The sequence below is a fragment of the Pinus tabuliformis genome, chromosome 5_2 (assembly GCF_031772625.1).
Source record: "Pinus tabuliformis cultivar Carrire ecotype Pingquan chromosome 5_2, CPIR1, whole genome shotgun sequence".
In the NCBI taxonomy this organism is placed as follows: domain Eukaryota; kingdom Viridiplantae; phylum Streptophyta; class Pinopsida; order Pinales; family Pinaceae; genus Pinus; species Pinus tabuliformis.
In genome coordinates this window covers 161846554-161868523 of record NC_142306.1, presented here as the reverse complement: position 1 = coordinate 161868523, position 21970 = coordinate 161846554, and positions in this window count along the sequence as shown.

Genomic DNA, 21970 nt, shown 5'->3' with positions numbered 1-21970 from the left:
AAAAGAATAACATGACTCTACAACTCAACTAAGTGAGTATGACCTTCCTATCACCAATGACTCATACATACATCAATCTCCCAACCAAGTGGGGATACACCATTTTTTACCATCCACCCAACCAAGTGGGGATATACCAAATGTTTATACATGACTGAAATAGACATTATTACATCATTCTCCCATGCATAGTGGGGGTACAAATTAGGTCTTTGCATGACTTTTACATCAAATGATATACATGACTTTTATAAAAAAGACCAACAATCTAATCAAGACCATGATAGTCAGCAGTAACTATCATACACCATATATGATTTGCACCATAAGCATCTGTCAGCGACATCAACAACCTATAACCTGCAATACCATTCTCTTGACCAACCAACAATAAGTAGCAAGATGTATCATTTAGCCACATAAGCATCATCACCAAAGACTTCTAACCATAATGCCAACAATTCATTATTCGAAGCATATGCTCCCCCTGAACCTGTTCCATCTGTTCACTGTCAGATTTGATCATGCATATATCAGCAAGAAGTATCAAGGCATGATCATCAATCAGATATACATCAATTTAACTTGTGAGGATCAAAAGCACTTCTAAATATCATCTTATGAGTACCAACAAATTTCCATGCATCATCAGTTGATAGTAACCATCATCAAATAGAGCAAATAGTTGACTGAACCATATTAGACCCCTTTTCTTGAGTCTGTCCCACTGCTTTTCCTCAAGCTAACATATACGTGACTGTGCAATTTCTAAATCGCTTATATACGCTACTTGTATTCATGAAACTTGTGTATGAGATTTAGAACACTGAAGTTTCACACTTTTAGCTCCCTCTGAGTCTGTCATGTTTGTATACTCTGCTATGCCACATCTTTCTGACTATACTTCCTTCTTCTTCCATATCTTCAACTGTGATGATGTTTTCTCCTTTTGGTATGGTGCCCAAAATCGTTTGATGCATTCCTTTGCTATATGTCCAAGCTTGTTACATGCATAACATCTCATATGATTCATATTCCTTCCATAGCAGTTAATGGCTTTGTGACCAAACATATTGCAAGCAAAAAAATATCCCTTAAAGTGCCTGGCACTTGATGATTTTTTTGCTTGATGATCTTGAACCATTCTTCTTCTTCATTTGGCTGCAACATGTCCAAAATTATGACATATAAAACATTCAACATCATTCTTCTGAGAAAATAACCGACTATCACTTCCATAGTTTGCAGTAAAAGATTTTCTTTGACGAATTTATTTCCTTGCTTGTTGATGTGGTTGACCTCTTATCTCCTTGTTGAGCATTTAGGTTTTGCATTAGAGTTCCTTTCCTCACCCTGTGAGCTAGATTCACCTTCAACAAATTCATAAAATCCAAGACCAGTTTTGATAGCAAGGGATCTTTAACTACTAACAATATCATCCAAAACTGTCTTGAAATTGTAATAGTTTATCCTTTTCTTCTAATTTACCTTTTAAGATATCTACCTCAACTTGATATTGCTCTTCCTTTTCAAGATGTTGCTTCTTCAAGATTTTTGCAGCCTTTCTTCCTTCTTCCACTTGTTGCCTTAACTTGAGAATTTCATTTTCTTGTTCTTTATCTACTTCATTCTACTTATTTTTGAATGATATCACTTCATCTTGTAGCATTTGACGTACTTTGAGGGCACACTCCAGCTGAGCTTTTAATCTGGCAACTTCTTCTTGGAGGGCACAATCCCTTTTGTTAAATAGATCTTGTTGATCTATGATTTTATCTGATGCTTCATTTTCCTTGGAATCTGAATCCTTGATTCCATCTAACGGTCTGCTGTCATCGTTCCTTTGAGCTGTGTTCTTCTTTTGACGTGCTTTCTTTCCCATTGTTCTATGGATATCCTTCAAGCGATCAAGCTTCTACCAAAGGACGTGCTCTGAAACCAATTGTTGGAAATAATACTGAGAGGGGGGGTAGGGGGGTGATTCAGTATTAGCAAATCAATATAAATTTTTCATTTCACACTCAGATTCATATACACTACTTCAGTTAAGGGAACCCGCGTGTACATGCAATTGTGTTTAATGCAACTAGCATATATCCAATAAACTTATGATTTAGTTAATCCATCATATGTTGATATTTAATTAGTGCATCAGAACTTCATTAACCATATAAGCAGTAAATAGGTGCAGTAAAACAGAACAAATCATCACACATAAGAAACACACATGAACACCATGACGTAAGGTGGAAACCTAATTCGGGACAAAAACCACCTGCTGCCGTCTTCCTTTAATATAAGAAAAACATGTTTACAATATTGTACTGGCATAGACTCATACCAGTATGCAGGCACCCACCTGCAGATGGATACAACTTTCGCGTGTTCTCTAGCTACTACTGGAAGGGAGCTACAAACCCCTGGCTTTTGTACTAGCCGATATATTTACTAGTGCGTGGGCACTGGCCTATAGAAGGCTACAACCCTCTCTCATTTTCCAGTTGCTACTGGAAAGGAGCTCCAACCCCCTAGCTCTTATACTAGCCGATATGTCTACCAGTATGTAGGTGTCAGCCTATTGAAGGCTCCAACGTTCACTTTTCCTCCAGGGACCACATTTCATAAATTTGCAGACTGGATACTCCTAGAACACAACACCATATTCTGAGGGCCACGTTTCACCTAATTTTCATACTAGACCCATCAACAACAATGAAGCTCAAAATCAATCACCACTGCAACACAACCATTGCATCAACCAATCATTAACTTCTGAATCACCCAACATTGAACAACTGAAGACTTGTCACCAAAACACAGAGCAGAACCTAGAACTCTGCAACGACCACTAAGACCATCTGCACATTCAGATATCATATTTCATAATGTATATGCTACTCTAATGAATCGAACCAGCATGTATACACGCTTTTTCCAAAGCGAACCCACGTACATATATGCAAATACTAACTCATAATTTTGCAGCTATTCAAGGCATCAATCATACCTAGATCATAACATTTATAGAATAAAGCATGCGTCAGTATTTAGATCTAGTCTATTCATGATAAAACCACATAATGATAATACATTCCAAGCCAACCTAAGGTGGAGGGCAGGAACGAAGCAAGAAGAAAAACCAGGGTTTCGAACTGTTACAGAGGCAGTCCTCCATGGAAGGATGCAAAGGAGGGAGCTCCACTCCCTCCTACAAGCAGGTTGTGGCTAATAGGGGAAAAAAACCAATGGAAAATGATATAGAGCCTTCAGAAGGAAGGGATAGAAGTAGTGAAGAAGAGCAAGAGGGAACTAAGTCAAGGAAGCATAATTATGCAAAGGAAAATGAGGAAGAAAACAAGGAGAAAGGCACTAAAGACAAAGCACACATGAGACCATGCAAACCCAAAGCGGTGGTAACTCCCAGGTTCATTTTAAATGATCCACCTCTACAGGCACTCAAGGATCACATGCAAACATATGCAATCATTTGTAAATTCATGGGGTTATGGCCCACTCAAAATGCTTTACAAACATCTATTAAATACCACTGGAAACCAAAAGGCAACATTGACCTACATCTTGGGTCCAAGGGATTTTTCACTATAGTATTTGCAAATATTGAAGATAAGGATAGAGTGTTTGAAGGAGGGCCCTACTTTTATGTTGCAGCAGGCCTCTATATGCGACCTTGGATTATGAATTTTGTTCCGGAACACGAAACTTTTACTTTGGTCCCAGTTTGGGTAAGACTCTATTCTCTACCTCTTGATTACTGGCAAACAGAATCTCTATCCGCCATAGGAAATAAGTTAGGACATTTTGTCAAATTTTTTGAGGCCACTAGAAGGGGAAAGTATACTTCTTTCACTAGAATATGTGTGGAGATGGATCTCTCTGGAGCTTTTTTGGACAAGGTTATTCTGGAATTTTTGATGAAGAATGGATACAAACAGTAGATTATGAACATATTCCATTCAGATGTCACAAATGTCACAAGCGTGGACATCTATTTAGAGACTACCCTCTCAATAAGATAGAGAGAAAAAACAAAGCTGATACAATGAAGGATTCAGAAATCTTCTTCAAAGTGGAACACAAAGGAAAAGGAGGTAAAAGAGGACCAAGAACACATAAAATTATAGGGCAGCAAGCTAGCTAGAACATGTTTCAAGTCCTAGAAGCAGACAAAGTTTCAATAGAAACAGATAAGGCAAAGGAAGGAAGCCCAATGGAGGAGGAGAAAGCATAATACAGTTAACAAATACAAGAAAATAGAAAACAAAAATAATTTATGATGAGTAAGGCAGAACAGGAGATGGATCATGAAACGACCCAAAGTGAGATGGAAATGGAGGACCATGAACTCCAAGAAATTATTGAAAAAGAGAACCTAGATTTAGAAGGTTTCTTGAATCAAGGAACCAAAGAAGGGTTAGACTTGTTACCTAGAGAGGAGTTCAATAGGGTTCAACAGTTGTTTTTATGGAAAACCTAGACTAAAGGGGTGGACAGACTAAAACACAAAGATAGACAAGGCAACGAAGGAGTGAAAACGATGAAAAACACAGCAGGACTAGCACCCAAAATCCCAGGAAAGAAAAGGGGCAGAAAAAAGCAGAATGAGCTGTTGATGGAATGTGGAAAGCTAATGATAGATTCAGGTAAGATGAAAGACCTATCCAGTTACTCCTTTACTAATATTTAATTATGAAGTTCACTTCTTGGAATATCAGGGGTCTAGGTAGTAAAAGGAAACAAAGGTTACTGAGTAATAGAATGAAACAAGCATCTCCGAATGTGATTTTCATACAGGAAAATAAGTGTTCCATCTAGAAGATAAGAGATATCCATAGTAAATGGCTCAATAGATATGATTTTCTGGAAGTCAAAGCAGAGAATACAGCAGGAGGTATTCTCACTCTTTGGAATCCACAAAAACTTGACTTAATAGATGCGGAGGCATCTAGGGATTATTTATTTGTAGTAATTCAACTAGTAGGAGACAAGGAAACCTACTTGGTAACAAATGTTTATGGCCCTCAAAGAATGGATGACAAATTTAGGCTTATAAACTCTCTGGAGACTCTTAGAGATAGACATGTAAGAATACCCTGGATCTTAGGGGGTGATTTCAACATGATTAAATCACTTACGGAAAAAAAAGGGGGAACCAAAGCTCTAGGCAAAGACTCTTTGGCTTTTCAAACCTTTATCGATAAGATGAAGCTGGTGGATATCGTAATGAGTAACGGAATCTTCACCTAGAACAATAAAAGAGGAGGAGAGTCTCAGGTAGCCTCCAAATTAGATAGATTCATAATCTCAGAGGATCTTATGCTCAATGACAAGGAAATGGTAGCAAGAGTGCTCCCCTTTGGAGGCTCAGATCACTGGCCGGTACAACTAGAGGTTCAGGGCATTGGTATCCCCAGGAACAGACCTTTCAGATTTGAGAATATCTGGCTTTCCCACCCAGATTTCATTAGCAACGTAACCAAGTGGTGGTCAGAAGATTTAAACATTCAGGGAACCAGAATGTTCCTTGTACAGAAAATATTAAAACACATCAAGCTCAGGCTTAAAGATTGTAACATGAATGAATTTGGCAATATCTTTGAAGAGAAAAAAAATTATTGAAGGCAGAATGTAGGAACTTAACCAAACCTTTATCAAAGAGGGCCATGAAAAAGTCAGAAGTGATCAAGCCACCAAATATCAACAAAAATGAGAGAATTTATGCAAACAAGAGGAAATATTTTGGAGACAAAAATCTAGAGTCCAATGGCTAAAAGAAGGTGAACATAATACCATATTTTTTCACAAATCCACCATGACAAACAAAGAACATAATAGAATTTCTTTGATTAAGGATAAAAGAGGAAATATTCTCAATTCTCATGAAGAAATAGAAGTAGTTCTAGTTCAGCACTTTCGAAACATAGCATAGGAAACCTGTTATGAAAGAGATCACTACATCCTGGACTTCACTAAGCATATTCCCAGGATGGTATCCAGAGAGGATAATGTTAACATTTACAGGCCTGTGACCGAAGAGGATGTTAGTGGGGTTCTCAAAGAAATGCAGAATGGTAAGGCGCCAAGCATGGATGGTTTCAATGTCGAATTCTTCAAAGCTTGCTGGAATATTGTCAAACGGGACATTCTGTAGGTAGTGGAAGATTCCAGAATGAACAAAACCATTTTGAATGCTCTAAATACCTCTTTTATAGCCCTAATCCCTAAACAGGAGCTGGCTCAAACCCCTGATAGATACAGACCTATAGCTTTGTGCAATGTGGTTTACAAGATAATATCAAAAGTGGTTGCAAACATACTTAAACCCCTCTTTCCTTCACTAGTTTCAGGGGAACAATCTGGATATGTGGAAGAAAGGAAAATTCTTAATAACATCATCCAAGCACATGAGGTGGTGCACTCTCTTATTAGCAAGAGAAAGGCTAGAATGATCATGCAATTGAACATAGCCAAAGCTTATGATAAGCTGAATTGGATCTATATCAGGAAAATTCTTATTGCTTTCGGGTTTGACCACAATTGGGTAAGATGGATCCTGGCTTTGATTACTTCTTCCAGTTTTTCAATTTTGGTCAATGGTTCTCCTTCGAAGACTTTCACTCCTTCCAGAGGCCTTAGGCAGGGTGACCCTCTCTCTCCCTTTCTCTTCATCCTCATGATGGAAGGATTAGGTAGGTCCATCAAGCATGCAAAAGAAGTTGGTAACATCAAGGGTCTACAACTCTCTAACAATGGACAAGCCTTGACTCATCAATAATTTATAGATGACACCATGCTGCAGGGAATACCCACAGTCAAAGAAGCTCTTGCTTATAAACAAATCCTCAGTGACTTTTCCATGGCCTCAGGTATGGAAGTTAATCTTTCCAAATCTAAGATTTTTTTCTTCAATACTAACATTTCTATTCAAAGGAACATATCTAGAATTCTAGGCTTTCAAAGAGACTCTCTCCCCTCGAAATACCTGGGGGTTCCACTAACTGCAAAACCATTACACAAGATTATCTGGGAGCCGATGATTAGTAAGCTAGAAGACAAAACCAGGAAATGGACTATGAGATCATTAAACTTGGCTAGCAGGTTGGTCCTCACAGAGGCTGTTCTACAATCAATCCCAATCTTTATGCTTTCAGCTATCCCTGCTCCTAAAGGAGTCTTGCATCGAATGAGAAACATACAAAGAGACTTTCTTTGGGGCAAGGGGGAAGAAAAGAAGAAATGGACCTTAGTTGCCTAGGAAAAAATTTGCAAACCCAAAAACCATGGGGGTCTTAGATTGGATGATCCTGAGATTCTAAGCAAGGTTCTAGGGGAAAAATTATGGTGGAGATGGATAAAGGAACCAGAAGCACAATGGGCCATCACTTGGAAATAAAAATACACAAGAGTTTGGCTAGATAATGACTGCATAAGGATGGATGGTAATATAAGCGGATATCATATTTGGAACAAAGCCTGGGATAACAGAGGCTTAATTCAAGATAACAGCCTTTGGGAAATTAGAGAGGGAGACTTAGCCTTATTCTGGGAGGATAGCTGGCAACAAGAACCTATTCTGTTACAGGAGGATTTGGAAGACATCAAAGTAGAGACAGACACTAAGGAGTTCACCAAGGTTAAGGATTTTTCAGATCAAACCAATAATTCGGGGAAATGGAGAAATTGGAGGAAATTTGATCTCAGAAATGATAGTCCTCTAAAAACTAAAGCCGAAAGACTGATGAAAATATTAGAGCAAAGGAAAATTCTAGTTTCAAGGGGGCATGACCAGCTGAGATGGGGCAACAACAATGAGGGGACTTTTAATCTCAAAGAAGCTAAACTCATACTCCTTGAAATTGCTTCCCAGGCTCCAGACAGGATTTGGCAAAACCTATGGAAGCATCAGGATTGGATGAAAATTAAACTTTTTCTATGGCTGGTTCTGCACAGGAAAATCCTAATCGGGGATAATATTAGGAAGAGGGGTGTCCTAGGGCCTTCTAGATGCCAACTCTGTGAGGCTCAAGAGGATACCATGGAACACCTTCTCAACAACTACATTTTCACTTCCAGATTATGGGATTCTTTTGCCTCTATCTTCCAATAATCTAACAGAGATATTGGAAGTATTTTCAATACCCTCATCAAATGGAGAAGGAAACTTTCAGATAATGAAATTATGGGTTCAGCGTGGGCACTTACACCAAGCTTCATTATTTGGAATGTTTGGAAAGAAAGGAACAATAGAATATTCAAGAATGTTAAGAAATATTCCCAGTGTATCTATGATCTGATCCTAAGACAGATTAAGGAAACGGTTGGCATTACTGTTCGAAATCTCCCTTCAAACCCCCCTTTCGCTATAGATTAGAGGATTCTCTGTAAGCTAGAGTTGTAGGGACTCATTCCTCAGAGCTTAGTTAGGAAAGTTTCAATTGTGGATCTTGAGCTAGACTTCTGGCATCCTCCCCCTAAGGGCTTTCTAAAATTCAACATTGATGGGGCTTCTAAAGGTAATCCAAGCACAGTAGGCCATGGAGGGGTGTTAAGGGATGATAGTGGAGGTATTCTATTTATCTTCCATGGCCACTTAGGAAAGGCCACCAACAACATGGCGGAGTTAATGGCCATGGAACAATATCTTGAGTTCTGGGTTCAGGAAAATCGACAAAATACGATCATTGAAGCTGACTCTGAGTTGATCATTAACTCAGTCAAGAGTATAAGCTAGGGAACAAAATTGGAAAAAGCCTCTAAAAACTGGAGGCTAATTCAAGTCTTCCAACAGATTCATAGTCATCTACAGATCCTGAGAACAATCAGTTTTGCACATGTGCGAAGAAATGCCAATAAACTAGCAGATTTGCTAGCCAATCAAGGAGCGATCTACACAGATAATAGGGTGGCGATGAACTGGGGAGAGCTCCCTCGAAACAGATTAAAAATGGAGTGTCAAAACCAAGCAGATGAAGGCAATATAGTGTTCCTTAAAAGAGCCATGGAGATGGATACAGTTAACTAGTAGTTTTTTGTTCAAAGGTTTGCTCACAATGGGGTCTTTTGAGAGTGGTTTGGAGAGGTCAACTGGCGAATCCCAAATTAATTAGTTCACTGATGTCTACAGTTGTATTAGTGAGGATGAAAGGCTTTTAGGGATTACAGGAAGGATAGTGGTGAATGCTTTACACATCGGGTCAAGGAGGGTTGACGATGAGAATAGTCGGGAGTAGAGGACATTCGGAGGTCATGAAACCAGAGATCTTTCAGTTTTTCTCTTTTTACCACAGCCTGAGTGGTTTTCCCTCACAAGCGGGAAGCAGTATTTAACTTTCTAGAGTGATCCCACTCAATGTGCTCCATGTGGTGGTGGGGACAGGAGGAATACTGCCCTCATCGCACGCTAATGTCCATGAATGTAGGTGGGTGCGATATCAATCTCCACCATCGGATCTCACAAAGTGAATCAATGGATCAGATCGCTCGTGCAGGTTGGTGGACCCTTGTGGTAAACGATGAGCAGCTTATCATTGTGATATAGTCTATAGCCACTGGATCGAACGGAAAGGTTCATCGGTCGAGATTAAAGAGGCAGGCTAGGTTTGGCAGGAAAAGTGTATCCTGGGGGTCAGAAGGCTCATCGTGCGGGGAACTGATTCAAAGTTTAAGAAATCGGGCAGATGTGTTGCCTTTATATGTAGACAACTATGTGTTCTTTTCGGATCTGAGTCCAAACTCATGTATTTTTCTTTTGAGAAATGTAAAGTTTGGAAGTAGGAAGTAGGGAGTAGTTTTGATGGGGTATCTCCATAGTCAACGACCTTGCAAGAACTGATGTAATTTATGTACCTTATTTTATGATTAATGAATTGGAAGTTCCGACTCTTGCATTAGCAAGAAAAAGATAACACATTCCAAGCTTTAAGATCCTGATCCATCATCCATCATCATCCACATAGCTGCATCCTTGGTTCAGATCAAGTAAAGCATCACAAACCCATAACCTGCATACTGGATCTCACAACTTCGTCAAATATTCAATACTTGCACACATGGCCTAATGATCTTCTCCTCCTTTTATAGCATTAGGCCTTTCTCAATACCATGGTCCAAAACCACTTAGGACCAATATCTTGAACCAAATACCCGGGATCAATACTTTGGACCAGATACCTTGGACCAATACCGTGGACCAAATACCACAGACCAAAACTTAGTTTTACAACATGTACGTGCCTTTCCTTTTGTGAAACTGGATGTGTACATTATATGCTCCTTTTTGTCTGTTAACTCACGTGTATACCCTGATTTGTCAAGGTGAACCTCCGTGTACCTCTCTCTGATCATTAATTCTTTGCTCTTGACCTGCTACACTATGATTTGTCATCTGAGTGAGTTTCCATCAAGGAAAACACCTGTATCATAATGCCAACAATCTCCCCCTTTGGACTTGATGGCAACAACCACACCAAGTCACTCTCCCCCTTTGACATCAAGGGCAAACGGTGGACCAAGATATTCTCTCCCTCGATATACATTATGTTTTCCATACCCCCCCTGAGTACATGTTGAAGTCTTTGATTGAGCTCCTCCTTTGTTTTTGCTAAGATGCACTAAACCGTCCATGCTCCTCCTTAGCACATGTTGAATTCTCTGATCGAACTCCCCCTTTGTACATGCTAGGATGTACCAATCATCCTTGCTCCCTCTGAGCATATGCAGAGACTGCAAAAATATTTTTCAAAAGAATAACATGACTCTACAACTCAACTAAGTGAGTATGACCTTCCTATCACCAATGAATCATACATACATCAATCTCCCAACCGAGTGGGGATACACCAATTTTTACTCATCCACCCAACCAAGTGGTGATATACCAAATCTTTATACATGACTCAAATAGACATTATTACATCATCCTCCCATGCATAGTGGGGGTACAAATTAGGTCTTTGCATGACCTTTACTTCAAATGATATACATGACTTTTATAACAAAGACCGACAATATAATCAAGGCCATGATAGTAATCAGTAACTATCATACACCCTATATGATCTACACCATAAGCATCTGTCAACAACATCACCAACCTGTAACCTGCAATACCATTCTCTTGAGCAACCAACAATAAGTAGCAAGATGTATCATTTAGCCACATAAGCATCATCACCAAAGATTTCTAACCATAATGCCAACAATGCATTATTTGAAGCATATTCTCCCCCTGAACTTGTTCCATCTGTTCACTATCAGATCTGATCATGCATATATCAGCAAGAAGTATCAAGGCATCATCATCAATCATATATACATCAATTTAACTTGTGAGGATCAAAAGCACTTCTAAATATCATATTATGAGTACCAACACAATTCCATGCATCATCAGCAGATAGTAACCATAATCAAAGAGAGTAAATAATTGACTAGACCATATCAGAACCCTTTTTCCTGAGTCTGTCCCACTACTTTTCCTCAAACTAAAATATACGTGACTGTGCAATTTCGAACTCGCTTATATATGCAACTTGTCTTCATGAAACTTGCATATGATATTTAGAACACTAAATTTTCATACTTTCAGCTCCCTCTGAGTCTGTCATGTCTGTATACTCTGCTATGCCACATCTTTCTGACTGTACTTCCTTCATCTTCCATATCTTCGACTGTGATGATGTTTTTTCCTTTTGGTATCGTGCCCACAATCTTCTCCTACATTCCTTTGCTACATGTCCAAGCTTGTTACATGCATAACATCTCATATGATTCATATTTCTTCAATAGCAGTAAATGGCTTTGTGACCAAACATATTGCAAGCAAAACAATATCCCTCAAAGTACCTTGAACTTGATGATTTTTCTGCCTGATGATCTTGAACCATTCTTCTTCCACAGTTGGCTGCAACATGTCAAAAATTAAGACATATAAAACATTCAACATCATATATGCTACTTCAGTTAAGGGAACCCGCGTGTTCAGGCAACTATGTTTAATGCAACTAGCCTATATCCAATAAACTTATGATTCAGTTAATCCATCATATGTTGATATTTAATTAGTGCATTAGAAATTCATTAACCATATAAGCAGTAAATAGGTGCAGTAAAACGGAACAGATCATCACATATCAGAAACACACATGAACACCATGATGTAAGGTGGAAACCCAGTGCGGGACAAAACCACCTATTGTCGTCTTCCTTTAATATAAGAAAATCCTATTTACAATCTTGTACTTGCGCAGACTCATACCAGTATGTAGGCACCCACCTGCAGAAGGCTACAACCTTCTCTCATTCTCTAATTACTACTAGAAGGGAGCTACAACCCCCTAGCTCTTCTACTAGCTGATATATTTACTAGTACGTAGGAGTTAGCCTACAGAAGGCTAGAACGCTCTCTCCTTTTCCGGCCGCTATTGGAAGGGAGCTCTAACCCCCTGGCTCTTGTACTGGTCGATATGTTTAACAGTTTGTAGGCATCGGCCTATTGAAGGCTCCAACCATAAGTTTTCCTCCAAGGACAACTTTTCTTAAATTTTCAGACTGGATACTCCTGGAACACAACACCATAATCTGAAGGCCACGTTTCATACAATTTTCATACTGGACCCATCAACAACAATGAAGCTCAAAATCAATCACCACTGCAACACAACCATTGCATCAACCAATCATTAAATTCTGAATCACCCAACACTGAATCACTGAAGACATGTCACCAGAACACAGAGCAGAACCCATAACTCTGCAACAACCACTAGAACCATCTACACATTCAGATATCATATTTCATAATGTATACACTACTCTGATGAACCAAACCAGCATGTATACGCACTTTTACCAAAGCAAACCCGCGTACATAACTACAAATACTAACTCATAACTTTGGAGCTATTCCAGACATCAATCATACCTAGATCATAACATTTATAGAATAAAACATGTGTCAGTATTCAGATCTAGTCTATTCATGATCAAACCACATAATGATAATACTTTCCAAGCCTTAAGATCCCGATCCATCATCCATCATCATCCACATAGCTGCATCCTTGGTTCAGATTAAGTAAAGCATCACAAACCCATAACCTGCATACTAGATCTCACAACTTCATCACATATTCAATACTTGCACACATGGCCTAATGATCTTCTCCTCCTTTTATAGTGTTAGGCATTTATCAATACCATGGTCCAAAACCACTTAGGACCAATACCTTGGACCAAATACTTGGGGTCAATACTTCGGACTAGATACCTTGGACCAATACCATGGATCAAAATACCATGGACCAAATACCACGGACCAAAACTTAGTTTTCCAACATGTACGCACCTTTTCTTCTGTGAAACTGCGTGTGTACGTTATACGCTCCTTTCGGTTTGTTTACCCGCGTGTATACGCTGATATGTCAAGGTGAACCTCCACATACCTCTCTCTGATAATTAATTCTTTTCTCTTGACCTGATGCACTATGATTTTTCATCTGAGTGAGTTGCCATCAAGGTCAACACCTGTATCATAATGCCAACAATCTCCCCCTTCAGACTTCATGGCAACAACCACACCAACTCACTCTCCCCCTTTGACATCAAGGGCAAAGAATGGACCAGGATATTGTCTCCCTCGATATACAATATGTTGTCCATACTCCCCCTAAGTACACGCTGAAGTCTCTGATTGAGCTCCTTCTCTATACTTGCTGAGATGCACTAAACCATCCATGCTACCCCTAAGCACATGTTGAATTCTCTGATCAAACTCCCCCTTTGTACATGCTAAGATGTACCAATCATCCTTGCTCCCTCTGAGCATATGCAGAGACTGCAAAAATATTTTTCAAAAGAATAACATGACTCTACATCTCAACTAAGTGATTATGAGCTTCCTATCACCAATGACTCATACATACATCAATCTCCCAACCAAGTCGGGATACACCATTTTTTACTCATCCACCCAACCAAGTGGGGATATACCAAATGTTTATACATGACTAAAATAGACATTATTACATCATCCTCCCATGCATACTGGGGGTACAAATTAGGTCTTTACATGACCTTTACATCAAATGATATGCATGACTTTTATAGCAAAGAATAACAATCTAATCAAGACCATGATAGTCATCAGTAACTATCATACACCATATATAATCTGCACCATAAGCATCTGTCAGCAACATCAGCAACCTGTAACCTGCAATACCATTCTCTTGACCAACCAACAATAAGTAGCTAGATGCATCATTTAGCCACATAAGCATCATCACCAAAGACTTCTAACCATAATGCCAACAATGCATTATTTGAAGCATAGGTTCCCCCTGAACCTGTTCCATCTATTCACTGTTAGATCTGATCACACATATATCAACAAGAAGTATCAAGGCATCACCATCAATCAAATATACATCAATTTAACTTGTGAGGATCAAAAGCACTTCTAAATATCATCTTATGCGTACCAACACATTTCCATGCATCATCAGCAGATAGTAACCATCATAAAATAGAGCAAATAATTGAATGAACCATAACAGACCCCTTTTCCTGAGTCTATCCCACTACTTTTCCTCAAACTAACATATACCTGACTATGCAATTTTGAAATCGCATATATACGCAACTTGTCTTCATGAAACTTGCATATGAGATTTAGAACATTGAAGTTTCGCACTTTCAGCTCCCTCTGAATCTGTCATGTCTGTATACTCTGTTATGCCACATCTTTCTGAATATACTTCCTTCTTCTTCCATATCTTCAACTGTGATGATGTTTTCTCCTTTTGGTATGGTGCCCAAAATCTTCTCCTGCATTCCTTTGTTGTATGTCCAAGCTTGTTACATGCATAATATCTCATATGATTCATATTCCTTCTATAGCAGTCAATGGCTTTGTGACCAAACATATTGCAAGCAAAACAATATCCCTTAAAGTACCTAGAACTTGATGATTTTTCTACGTGATGATCTTGAACCATTCTTCTTCTGCATTTGGCTACAACATGTCCAAAATTATGACATATAAAACATTCAACATCATTCTTTTGAGAAAATAACCGACTATCACTTCCATAGTTTGGAGTAAAATATTTTCTTTAACGGATTTCTTTCCTTGGTTGTTGATGTGGTTGATCTCTTATCTCCTTGTTGAGCATTTCAGGTTTTGCATTAGAGTTCCTTTCCTCACCCTATGAGCTAGATTCACCTTCAACAGATTCATAAAAGCCAAGACTAGTTTTGATAGTAAGGAATCTTTCACTACTAAGAATATCATCCAAAATCTTAGTACTATCTTGAAATCATAACAATTTATCGTTTTCTTCTAATTTACATTTTAAGATATTTACCTCAACCTGATATTGCTCTTCCTTTTCAAGATGTTGCTTCTTCAAGATTTCTACAACCCTTCTTCCTTATTCCACTTGTTGCCTTAAGTTGAGAATCTCATTTTCTTGTTCTTTATATACTTCATTCTACTTATTTTTAAATGATATCACTTCATCTTGTAGCATTTGACGTACTTTGAATGCACACTCCAGCTGAGCTTTTAATCTGGCAACTTTTTCTTGAAGGGCACACTCCCTTTTGTTAAATATATCTTGTTGATCTATGATTTTATTTGATAGCTTAATTTGCTTTTAATCTGAATCATTGCTTCCATCTAATAGTCTACTATCATCGTTCCTTTGAGCTGTGATGTTCTTCTGATGCGCTTTCTTTCCCATTGTTCTATGGATCTCCTTCAAGCGATCAAGCTTCTACCAAAGGACCTGCTCTAAAACTAATTGTCGGAAATGATACTGAGAGGGGGGGTGAATTAGTATTAGCAAATCAATATAAATTTTTCATTTCATACTCAGATTCATATATGCTACTTCAGTTAAGGGAACCCATGTGTACAGGCAACTGTGTTTAATGCAACTAGCGTATATCCAATAAACTTATGATTCAGTTAATCCATCACATGTTGATCTTTAATTAGTGCATCAGAACTTCATTAACCATATAAGCAGTAAACAGGTGCAGTAAAACAGAATAGATCATCACACATCAGAAACACACATGAACACCATGATGTAAGGTGGAAACCAATGCGGGACAAAAAGCACCTATTTTCGTCTTCCTTTAATATAAGAAAAACTTGTTTACAATCTTGTACTAGCGCAAACTCATTCCAGTACGTAGGCACCCACCTGTAAAAGGCTGCAACCTTCTCTCATTCTCCAACTACTACTAGAAGGGAGCCACATCCCCCTAGCTCTTATACTAGCCGATATATTTACTAGTACGTAGACGTTCACCTATAGAACGCCACAATGCTCTCTTGTTTTCGAACTGCTACTGGAAGGGAGTTCCAACCCCCTGGCTCTTGTACTGGTCGATATGTTTACCAGTACGTAGGCGTCGGCCTACTAAAGGCTCCAACCTTCACTTTTCCTACAGGGAGCATGTTTCTTAAATTTTCATATTTGATATTCCTAGAACACAACACCATAATCTAAAGGCCACATTTCATCCAATTTTCATACTGGACCCATCAAAAACAATGAAACTCAAAATCAATCACCACTGCAACACAACCATTACATCAACCAATCATTAAATTCTGAATCACCCAACATTGAATCACTGAAGACATGTCACCGGAACACAGAGTAGAACCCAGAACTTTGCAACAACCACTAGAAGCATCTACACATTCAGATATCAAATTTCATAATGTATATGCTACTCTGATGAACCGAACCAGCGTGTATACACGCTTTTACCAAAGCAAACCCGCGTAGAGATTAGCAAACATTAACTCATAACTTTGCAGCTATTCCAGACATCAATCATACCTAGATCATAACATTTATAGAATAAAACATGTGTCAGCATTCAGATCTAGTCTATTCATGATCAAACCACATAATGATAATATTTTTCAAGCCTTAAGATCCCGATCCATTATCCATCATCATCCACATAGCTGCATCCTTGGTTCATATCAAGTAAAGCATCACAAACCCATAACCTGCATATTGGATCTCACAACTTCATCAGATATTCAATACTTGCACACATGGCCTAATGATCTTCTCCTCCTTTTATAACGTTAGGCCTTTCTCAATACCATGGTCCAAAACCACTTAGGACCAATACCTTGGAACAAATACCTGGTGTCAATACTTCAGACCAGATACCTTGGACCAATACCATGGATCAACATACCATGGACCAAATACCACGGACCAAAACTTAGTTTTCCAACATGTACATTCCTTTCCTTCTGTGAAACTACGTGTGTACATTATACGCTCCTTTTGGTTTGTTAACCTGTGTGTACACGCTGATTTGTCAAGGTGAACCTGCGTATACCTCTCTCTGATCATTAATTCTTTGCTCTTGATCTGTTGCACTAGGATCTGTCATCTGAGTGAGTTGCCATCAAGGAAAACACCCGTATCATAATGCCAACAATCTCCCCCTTTGGACTTGATGGCAACAACCACACCAAGTCACTCTCCCCCTTTGACATCAAGGGCAAAGGGTAGACCAAGATATTCTCTCCCTCGATATACATTATGTTGTCCATACTCCCCCTGAGTAAATTTTGAACTCTCTGATTGAGTTCCTCCTTTGTACATGCTAAGATGCACTAAACCGTCCATGCTCCCCATGAGCACATGTTGAATTCTCTGATCAAACTCCCCCTTTGTACACACTAAAATGTACCAATCATCCTTGCTCCCTTTAAGCATATGCAAAGACTGCAAAAATATTTTCCAAAAGAATAACATGACTCTACAACTCAACTAAGTGAGTATGACCTTCCTATCACAAATACTCATACATACATCAATCTCCTAACCAAGTGGGGATACACCATTTTTTACTCATCCACCCAACCAAGTGGGGATATACCAAATGTTTATACATGACTCAAATAGACATTATTACATCATCCTCCCATTCATAGTGGGGGTACAAATTAGGTCTTTGCATGACCTTTACATCAAACAATATACATGACTTTTATAACAAATACCAACAATCTAATCAAGACCATTATATTCATCAGTAACTATCATACACCATATATGATCTGCACCATAAGCATCTGTCAGCAACATCAGCAACCTGTAACCTACAATACCATTCTCTTGACCAACCAACAATAAGTAGCAAGATGTATCATTTAGCCACATAAGCATCATCACCAAAGACTTCTAACCATAATGCCAACAATGCATTATTCGAAGCATATGCTCCCCCTGAACCTGTTCCATCTGTTCACTGTCAGATCTGATCATGCGTATATAAGCAAGAAGTATCAAGGCATCATTATCAATAAGATATACATCAATTTAACTTGCGAGGACCAAAAGAACTTCTAAATATCATCTTATGAGTACCAACACATTTCCATGCATCATCAGGAGATAGTAACCATCATCAAACAGAGAAAATAATTGACTGAACCATATCAAACACCTTTTCCTGAGTTTGTCCCATTTCTTTTCCTCAAACTAACATATAAGTGATTGTGCAATTTTCAAATCACGTATATACGCGACTTATCTTCATGAAACTTGCATATGAGATTTAGAACACTGAAGTTTCACACTTTCAGCTCCCTCTGAGCCTATCATGTCTGTATACTCTGCTATGCCACATCTTTCTGACTGTACTTCATTCATCTTCCATATCTTCGACTGTGATGATTTTTTCTCCTTTTGGTATGGTGCCCAAAATCTTCTCCTGCATTCCTTTGCTATATGTCCAAGCTTGTTACATGCATAACATCTCATATGATTCATATTTCTTCTATAGCAGTAAATGGCATTGTGACCAAACATATTGCAAGCAAAACAATATCCCTCAAAGTACCTTGAACTTGATGATTTTTATGTCTGATGATCTTGAACCATTCTTCTTCTGCATTTGGCTGCAACATGTCCAAAATTAAGACATATAAAACATTCAACATCATTCTTCTGAGAAAATAACCGACTATCACTTCCATAGTTTGGAGTGAAAGATTTTCTTTGATGAATTTCTTTCCTTGCTTGTTCATCTGGTTGACCTCTTATCTCCTTGTTGAGCATTTCAGATTTTGCATTAGAGTTCCTTTCCTCACCCTGTGAGCTAGATTCACCTTCAATAGATTCATAAAAGCCAAGACCAGTTTTGATTGCAACGGATCTTTGACTACTAAGAATGTCATCCAATATCTTAGTATTATCTTGAAATCGTAACAGTTTATCATTTTCTTCTAATTTACCTTTTAAGATATTTACCTCAACCTGATATTGCTCTTCCTTTTCAATATGTTGCTTCTTCAAGATTTCTGAAACCCTTCTTCCTTCTTCCACTTGTTGCCTTAAGTTGAGAATCTCATTTTCTTGTTCTTTATCTACTTCATTTTGCTTATTTTTTAATGATATCACTTCATCTTACAGCATTTGACGTACTTTGAAGGCACACTCCAGCCGAGCTTTTAATCTGGCAACTTCTTCTTGAAGGGCACACTCCCTTTTGTTAAATAGATCTTGTTGATCTATGATTTTATCTGATAGCTTCATTTTCTTTGGAATCTGAATCCCTGTTTCCATCTAACAGTCTCCTGTCATCATTCCTTTTATCTGTGTTCTTCTTCTGACGCGCTTTCTTTCCCATTATTCTACGGATCTCCTTCAAGTGATCAAGATTCTACCAAAGTACTTGCTCTTAAACCAATTGTTGGAAATAATACTAAGAGAGGGGTGGGAGGTGAATCAGTATTAGCAAATCAATATAACTTTTTCATTTCATACTCAGATTCATATACGCTACTTGTGTGTAGACGCAACTATGTTTAATGCAACTAGCATACAGTAAACTTATGATTCAGTTAATCCATCATATGTTGATCTTCAATTAGTGCATCAGAACTTCATTAACCATATAAGTGGTAAACAGGTGCAGTAAAATAGAACAGATCATCACACACACGAAACACACATGAACACCATGATGTAAGGTGGAAACCTAATGTGGGACAAAAACCACCCACTGCCGTCTTCCATTAATATAAGAAAAACATGTTTACAATCTTGTACTAGCATAGACTCATACCAGTATGCAGGTACCCACTTGCAGAAGGCTACAACCTTCTCTCATCCTCTAGCTACTACTGGAAGGGAGCTACAACCCCCTGGCTCTTGTACTAGCTAATATATTTACTAGTACATAGGCGACGACTTATAGAAGGCTACAACCCTCTCTCGCTTTCTAACTACTACTGGAAGGGAGCTCCAATCCCCTAGCTCTTGTACTGGCCAATATGTTTACCAGTACATAGGCGCCAGCCTACTGAAGGCTCCAACCTTCACTTTTCCTCCAGGGACCACGTTTCATAAATTTTCAGACCAGATACTCCTGGAACACAACACCATAATCTGAAGGCCACGTTGCATCCAATTTTCATACTGGACCCATCAACAACAATGAAGCTCAAAATCAATCACCACCACAACACTACCATTGCATCAACCAATCATTAAATTCTGAATCACCCAACACTGAATCATTGAAGACCTGTCACCAGAACACAACACAGAACCCAGAACTCTGCAACAACCACTAGAACCATCTTCACATTCAGATATAATATTTCATAATGTATACACTACTCTGATGAACTGAACCAGCGTGTATACAAACTTTTACCAAAGCAAACCCGCATGCAAATATGCAAATACTAACTCATAACTTTGCAGCTATTCCAGACATCAATCATACCTAGATCATTACATTTACAGAATAAAACATGCATCAGTATTCAGATCTAGTCTATTCATGATCAAACCACATAAAGATAATACATTCCAAGTCTTATGATCTCGATCCACCATCCATCATCATACACATTGGTGCATCCTTGGTTCAGATTAAGTAAAGCATCACACAACCCATAACCTGCGTACTGGATCCCACAACTTCATCAGATATTCAATACTTGCACACATGGCCTAATAATCTTCTCCTCCTTTTATAGCGTTAGGCCTTTCTCAATACCATGGTCCAAAACCACTTAGGACAAAAACCTTGGACCAAATACCTGTGGTCAATACTTCGGACTAGATACCTTGGACCAATACCATGGTTCAAAATACCATGGACCAAATACCACGGACCAAAACTTAGTTTTCCAACATGTACGCGCCTTTCCTTTTGTGAAACTGCATGTGTATGTTATATGCTCCTTTTGTTATGTTAACCCGCGTGTATACGCTGATTTGTCAAGGTGAACGTAAATATACCTCTCTCTTATCATTAATTCTTTGCTCTTGACCTACTGCACTATGATCTATCATCTAAGTTAGTTGCCATCAAGGACAACACCTGTATCATAATGTCAACAATATTTCCCTTTGGACTTGATGGCAACAACCACACCAAGTCACTCTCCCCCTTTGACATCAAGGGCAAAGTGTGGACCAAGATATTCTCTCCCTCAATATACATTATGTTGTCCATACTCCCCCTGAGTGCATGTTGAAGTCTCTGATTGAGCTCCTCCTTTGTACATGCTGAGATGCACTAAACTGTCCATGCTCCCCCTGAGCACATGTTGAATTCTCTGATCAAACTCCCCCTTTGTACAAGCTAAGATGTACCAATCATCCTTGCTCCCTCTGAGCATATGCAGAGACTACAAAAATATTTTTCAAAAGAATAACATGACTCTACAAATCAACTAAGTGAGTATGACCTTCCTATCACTAATGACTCATACATACATCAATCTCCCAACCAAGTGGGGATACACCATTTTTGACTCATCCACCCAACCAAGTGGGGATATACCAAATGTTTATGCATGACTGAAATAGACATTATTACATCATCCTCCCATGCATATTGGGGGTACAAATTAGGTCTTTGCATGACCTTTACATCAAATGAT